The following is a 7,210-nucleotide window of genomic DNA, read 5'->3' as shown; positions in this document are numbered from 1 at the left end:
CACAACAACAAATTAAAGATACAACTCGATCTAAATACAATTGCTACATACGACGCAATACATGACAACATACACGGCCGTTTGGCCTAGAAGACCGTGCACATGAGGGGTGGCCCACGGCTCACATGACCCACGACCTTGGGTCACTCCTCGGGATGTGTGCTTTCACTTAATCTCATCGAATTAGACATAGGGTTACGCACCAAAGCATGCATTAGCATAAACCGGGCCATGTTGCTTTAGACAACATGCGGTTTACTACGCTCCTACAAGCATTGGGGAACAACCGTCTAACCAAATAAGACTAAGGTTTTTAGAAATCATTTGACTCGATAAAAGAAAAACAAACTTGAAAGATTACAACTCGATAAACAAACTATGAATTACAAGCTACAAAACAAACAAAGAACGAACGACAAACAAGGAAAGAGAAACGAAATAAGAAAGACAAAGCACACGGCCAATTCACGGCCCAAACCAACGACCACCCTTACGGCCAAGACGAGGCCAACCTAGTTCCTAAGTTAGATTCGTTGGTTAGATCGAATGATTGCGAAAAGGGATAGGAAACAAGTTAGAAAACTAGTTAGAAACGATGTTGATTGATTGTCGCGCAAGGGTGCATTCTACACGGCCTAAAGGGTCTAATTAGGTCAAATTCGCTAATTAATTTAACTCATCGAGTGTCAATAAGAAGGTGCTAATCACGCACTCTTATACTAGCGAGAAATTAGGTGAAAGAGAGAGATGCATTCAATTATTTACAGAATCGTCGATTGATTTTATAACTTACGTCGAAGCCACCTATCGTGTCTAATTAGGTTATTAAATTAAATTAAAGTCATCTAAATACGTCATAGGTTAACAATCAGAGGTTAAACTAACATGCAACGGGTCCTAGGGTCTATCGATTTGGCCGAAACAAAAGGGGGTCGAAAACGAAGAACAAAGTTAGATAATTGTTTTATTTATGCCCTACCTTGAACACGAGGATATGTAAATGAGACGGGGGTGTACGACCGACAGATGTAGCGGTTTCTTTTCCCATCTCAAGTCAACGCGGGTGTTCATAGTGGTACTTTAACTCATACTCGGACTAACTAGTTTCATAGTTAATTTAAAACAATCGATAAACAAGCGAAAAAACAAACAAAAAAAGACAATAAAAAAGGCATAAAAAAACGAAATAAAAAGAGAAAGGAGAAGGGGATTTGATGCACCCTCAACCTACATGTATCGTTGACACTGTCTTGGGTCGTAATCGATGGTAGATTTTATCTCGAGAGGCCGTCGTCGACGAAGAACAAAGCAAACACGGGTTTTGGAAAGTTTCTGGACAGCGATTTTAAAACAGTGATATCTCCCTCGTTTCACGACGAAAATTCGATTCGAAAGATGTTTTGGAAACTATAAAGAGAGGAGAACAAGGATCTTAAAGCAACCCCTGCTCATTTTGGGTTATTGGGCACGGAAAACGAGCACAAACAGAACTGGACAGACAAGAGTAAACCGCGAAAACAGAGTGTTATTTCACTCTGTTTTTCGAGGGATCTCGTGTACTCTCAAGGGCAATTTGGCTCGTAAATCTTTGTCTAATGTGTAGATGGATGTTATGTGGTTAATTAGGAACAAGAAACTCGAATTTTTATGGAGTTTTGATGGAGGAACGAATGGGTTTTCGAAGAGGACACACAAACAGTTTCAGTTTGTGTGTCGGTTTTGTTTAGGGTTTTTGGAGGATGTTTAGGGTTTGTTTCTGAGGTTTAAAGCTTGTATGTGATGCTTGGATGTATGGAGGACTTAGAGGAATGAATGTATGGTGAAGGGGTGGTATTTATAAGGAGTTAAAATAGGTTAAAAGAGAGGGAGGGGCAATCGGGCTTCATCCCGTATGGCTGCTGTCCAGCAGCTTTTGTGAGGGTTTGAGGGGGGTTTTCTTGGTGATTAAGCTAGGATAATATGGGTAGGATACTAGGGTATGGGTTAGGGTTAATGGGTACGGGTCTTGGTAGTGTTTGGAGCGGGTTTGGGCTCGGGATTGAGCTGCCAAAACAGGGGGGGCTCGATTTATGCGGGCTGCTTGTGAGGGGTTTGGGACGAGGATTTGGGCTGTGGTATGGGGGGTTCGAACAAGGGTGGATGGGTATTGGTCTAGGTGGGTTAGCATACTCGAGATTCGTGCCAATTCGCAAAGAAAACGGGCTCAAAAACCGAGCTAAAATCGAGCTCAAAAACAAGTGTTCAAAACGAGTTCTTCGCTTTTAAAATCGATTTTTCAAATCAATTAACAAATTAAAATAAATGACTTTTCAAATCAAATATACTCATAAAATGATTTTTCAAATCAATTATTTATCTTATTTTCAATAAAATAAACTTGGGAAAATAAAATTCAAAATAAAATAAATTAAATTGAATTTACCTAAAAAACCATAATTTAAATATCATTCAAATTAACAAAATGAACTCACTAAAAAACCTTAAATTAAATATCATTTAAAATAATAAAATGAATTCCCTTTAAAAAAACATTAATTTAAATATCATTTAAATTAATAAAATACTTCATCGACGACGCCCATTCTACCTCGTAAAACGAGCTCCAAATAATGACAATGACAACTAAAGAATACATGTGTCCTATCATCATCGGGTGTTTGTCGGGTTCTCTATAAATTCCAATATCGACGGATACGGGTATCTACAATTTGCTTATAAGTTGATTATAGTAACACATATTTGTCTTTAATATCACATGTTTTATTTGATACACCAATACTGTTATACATGTCCCTTTGTAAAATAGTTTGATTATGTTCAACAATGATGGCTTCATTTTTGTGTGCACATGTAACAATTAGTTTATTGCCTTTGTTTAATTTGAATGATTATAACACATAATTGCAGTTATTGTAACACATATTTACCGAAGTTGTAACATATTCTCCGTACTAGATTACTAGCTGTTATTCAAACCAAAATTCACCGATCTTGTAACACATACAAGTTGTTACTGTAACACAAAGTTACCGACATTAGTTTAATAAGTCTATCTCAATTAAGCTACTATCGCAACACATACATTTTTATTATTATTATAACATAAGTTTAATAAGTCTATCTCAATTAAACATATCTCGCCGTTTAGTTAGTTGAGAGCACTTGATGAATGTTATAATTTAAGTTGATAGGTCTTTTTATTACAAGGAACTGATTCTCATTTAACACAAGAGTACTCTTATTGTAACATATAAAACTTATTATTGTAACACATATTAACCATTATTATAACACATATTTGGAGTTTTGTAAAACACAATTATTTTTGTTCATTCGAATCCATGAATAATGTAATTGTACCACATATCTGGTTACTGTAACACATATTAAGTTGTTCCGACAACATATGAAGTATTTTTTTTATTGCTACACTTATTTTCCATAATTGCAACACATCTTAGCTATTATTGTAACACATAGGTTCGACTTGTGAGTATTGTAAGACATTTAACTTTGTCCAGCATACACCGTATGCAACATATATTTTCCAGCAGTTGTCATGTGCATATTTTCACTCAAAAAGGTCTTCTTTTGCTCCTATACTATGCTCACATACTTTGGACTATTTAGGGACTAATCTCCATCATTAAACGTGCCATTTAAAACAGGGAGGAAGACATGAATATTACTGATGCACACATGTGCAAGACAAACAAATGCAATAGCATTCTGAAATTATATCCAGATTGCAACACTCATAATTCTCAACCCCGGATGAGGATTAATACTCATGTTAGCTCAGTTTAAAGATATGAATGTTAGCTTTTATATCCAAAAGGAATCACCCATAAAAGTGGTTTAGAACTCCAGATATTGAGGTTTGAGTGATATCAGGTCAGGCCTGAAAGTTTAGCATTCAGCCATGTATCAGCATCAACTTTTAGCTTGCATCTCTCTTAGTTCAGGTTGAGGCAATATGCCGTCCATGCCTTAAATGAAAGCTAGATGGGTTGTCTTGCATCTACAATTGTAATCATGCAAAATAATGTCCTGGATCTTCTGTTATACAGCTTGGAGTAAGTTCAGGTCATTTCTGAACTGTGCTGTAACTTTTTAGCATTCAGGGGCATTTTGCAGATCTTATAACTATTGCCTCAGGATGAGCCATGAGGTGCGCCATATACCAAATTGAAGCTATATGAGTTAGCTACACTCTCCAATTGGAATAACCCCGAGATGTTTCCTAGATCTCTCGTTATTTATCCTGGAGCAATTGTAGGTCAGAACTGACTAGTTGTTGCATTCATGTGCAGGGGTTGTTTGCAGTTGATATAACTTGAGTTATATAGCAGTAATGAATGTGACCTCAGACACCCATGCTTAGCCGACATGTCAATCTTTCTAACCATATAAACTTCATTAAGACTTCTTGATTTTAGCTCAGTATATGATGCAAATGACAGGGTCCTCATGATTACTGATGTTGCACCATATGCTTACTATCATCATAACACACATTACTTGTTATTGTAATACGTTTTTGTTGTCATTATAACACACACTTGTTTATATGCATGTTCTATTATTGAATCTAAGTCGTAACTTATTTATCCTATTTTTTCCCTTTTAGGCTAAAAATATATTTGAATGAATCTCGGGCATTGTTGTGCATTGTGAATATACATGTTTTTGTCTTACTAAAAACCAATTAGCTCAAATGGTAGAGCATTGTGTCATGCACAAGATTTGGGTTCAATTCCCATGTTGGTTATTGTAAAGGCTAATTAGTGTTACAGTAAAGGCTAACAAGTATTACTCTAAAATATCGCTGACCTGGTGTCATGTCTAGATGAGCCTAATTCAAACATGACTGACTTTGAGGCACAAAAAGCTGGTACTTGTTATCCCATTTCAACTAGCACATGCTTTGGATAAGCATTTCACACAGGTTTAATTTGAATATTTTACCATTACAATGCTACGACAATGGTGTAACATAAACTATGTTACAACTATGGTACAATTATGTTTTGATAATGATGTGCATGGTTTTTTAGAGTTGATTAATAAAAATAAAGAATAGCCACAAGCCCGCAATCTATGTTTCCAGGGAAAAAATTACACCAAACATATGAAATGTGAGATAACCAATGTGGGATTCGAACCCACATTATTCGTACAATTGTACGATGCCGCCAAATTGTACGATGCTCTACCACTTGAGCTAATACGTTTTTGATATACCATGATTGTTCAGCTAATAAGACCAAAAGACGCATATTATTCTTCGATTAAGGCTCTCAAAAACAAGTAACTTACTAAAGTACCAGGTAATACGTACAAAGTTATGATCATCAACATTTCTAAGTGGGTCAAAGATGAACCATATTTTATACCCCATCAAAATGAGTTAAAATGTTGAACAAATAGTAGCATCGAGCAATAAGAATGAAATCTTGGTAGTATATGAATCTGTGGAGGATTTCACCACTACAAAAATTATAGAAATAGAAATAATACAAATCTTGACAAAAATGTAGAGAAAATCCCTTCATCCTTTCTTAGACGATAATAAGTTCCATCTACTATCTATATCATACATGTAACCTGCCCATCAAGTTCCATTTTGACAGGAAGCCGAAAAACTTCTTCATGACATAAGATCACTCTAAACTTCTTCATGACATAACACAATTCGACCGTTATTGTAACAAGAGTAAACAATTATTGCAACAAAGTGTGACCGTTCTTATAACACAAGTAAAGCATTATTATAACAAAGTATAACCGTTATTGTAACACGAGTAAACCATTGTTGTAACAAAGTATAACTGTTATTGTGACACGAGTAAACCATTATTGTAACAAGTATAATAGTTATTGTAACACGATTAAACTGTTATCGCAACACAGTTAAACCATTATTATTGCAAAGATTAGCCTATAACTGACGGTATTGTATAGAAAACAGGTTGTGCAACTTAGTAACCATTATAGCTTCATTACACACATAAGTTTTAGGTACTTAATTTTTTAATGAGAAGCATATAAGTAAAATTATAATAGACCAAAAGAAATTATCAGAATATAGATTTGATTATGCACACACATGAAACTCAATTTGACACCTAGAAAAGCAGTATAATAAAAAAAGATTGACGGATTTGTTGAAATTGAAATACGCTATCAATCATTCATAAAGAATCGTGTAACATATATACATTATTAATTTAACACGGTGATACCATTATTATAACACGGTCACAACATAAAAGTAACACGGATTGACAAATATGGTAAAATTATCGTAACATTATGTATACCGTCTGAATAATATCATTACACCTCTAAAAAATCAAAGGTTGATAATTAGATAATTATCAATAATTGTTACAGTTACATGACTTCTTTCTTTCATCTTTTAACTTTTAACTTACCACAAAAATAGCTGCAAATGTAAACAATTGCATCATATACTATAAGTCATAGCTTAAAAACAACTATTGAGTACTCGAAACATGAATTCACAAGGTTTTCACACACATTATCCTAAACATTCTAGATCATTATCCATTGAAACTTTCTGTGGCTAATTAGAATGTAATTCAAACCAAATTTATAGCTTAATTCCAGCAAAATAGCACTTAATTTCTCAAAAAAATTACAAAATCATCAAATCAACAACATTGAAACTCAATCGCCTCAATTACATCCAGTAATAAGCCAATCCAAGCATATTATTTGACCTAATTTCGATCTTGGTTCACTTTCAAATTTGACCTAATTTTTATCGTCATTTAACTAGACTCAACAACAAATTCAGTAATGTGTACCTAATTTCATGTAGGTTATAGTTTTGATGAGTTATTGATGTTGTCGACCGTCGTTGTAGGAGTTCGAAGTTAATTTGTGAGAAGTGTTGGAAAATGATTGAGAGAAGACTGAAGAGGAGAGGAAAGAGAAAGTGACGAAGGGAATGAAAAGTAAATTCTATTTTTGGTAGATAAATGACATTTAAAGCCTTACGACACACACTCAATCTTGGCCGTTGATGACTTAGATCTGACGGTCCAGATATGGACGCAGGACTCATTTAAGATGGGCGGACTCTCTTGATCCTATTTATATATATATATATATATATATAGAGAGAAATAGGATACTGTGCGAACCTAAAGTTCGGTGTGAACTAAAAATCCAAACCCCTTAA

At 34.7% G+C, this 7,210-nt stretch overlaps 1 long non-coding RNA gene across 1 annotated transcript; it reads right to left on the bottom strand.

The window, feature by feature from the left end:
- Positions 1-5,336: 5,336 nt before the first annotated feature.
- Positions 5,337-6,971, bottom strand: LOC141621869 (uncharacterized). Its single transcript, XR_012532745.1, has 2 exons — positions 6,834-6,971; positions 5,337-5,676 (listed from the first exon to the last, which is right to left on the bottom strand). It is a non-coding gene; the product is annotated as an uncharacterized LOC141621869 (long non-coding RNA).
- Positions 6,972-7,210: the final 239 nt, after the last annotated feature.

This window comes from Silene latifolia, chromosome X (genome assembly GCF_048544455.1).
Source record: "Silene latifolia isolate original U9 population chromosome X, ASM4854445v1, whole genome shotgun sequence".
NCBI classification, from domain to species: Eukaryota; Viridiplantae; Streptophyta; class Magnoliopsida; order Caryophyllales; family Caryophyllaceae; genus Silene; species Silene latifolia.
The sequence above is the reverse complement of the archived record's forward strand: the minus strand, read 5'-3'. Positions and strand labels throughout refer to the sequence as shown.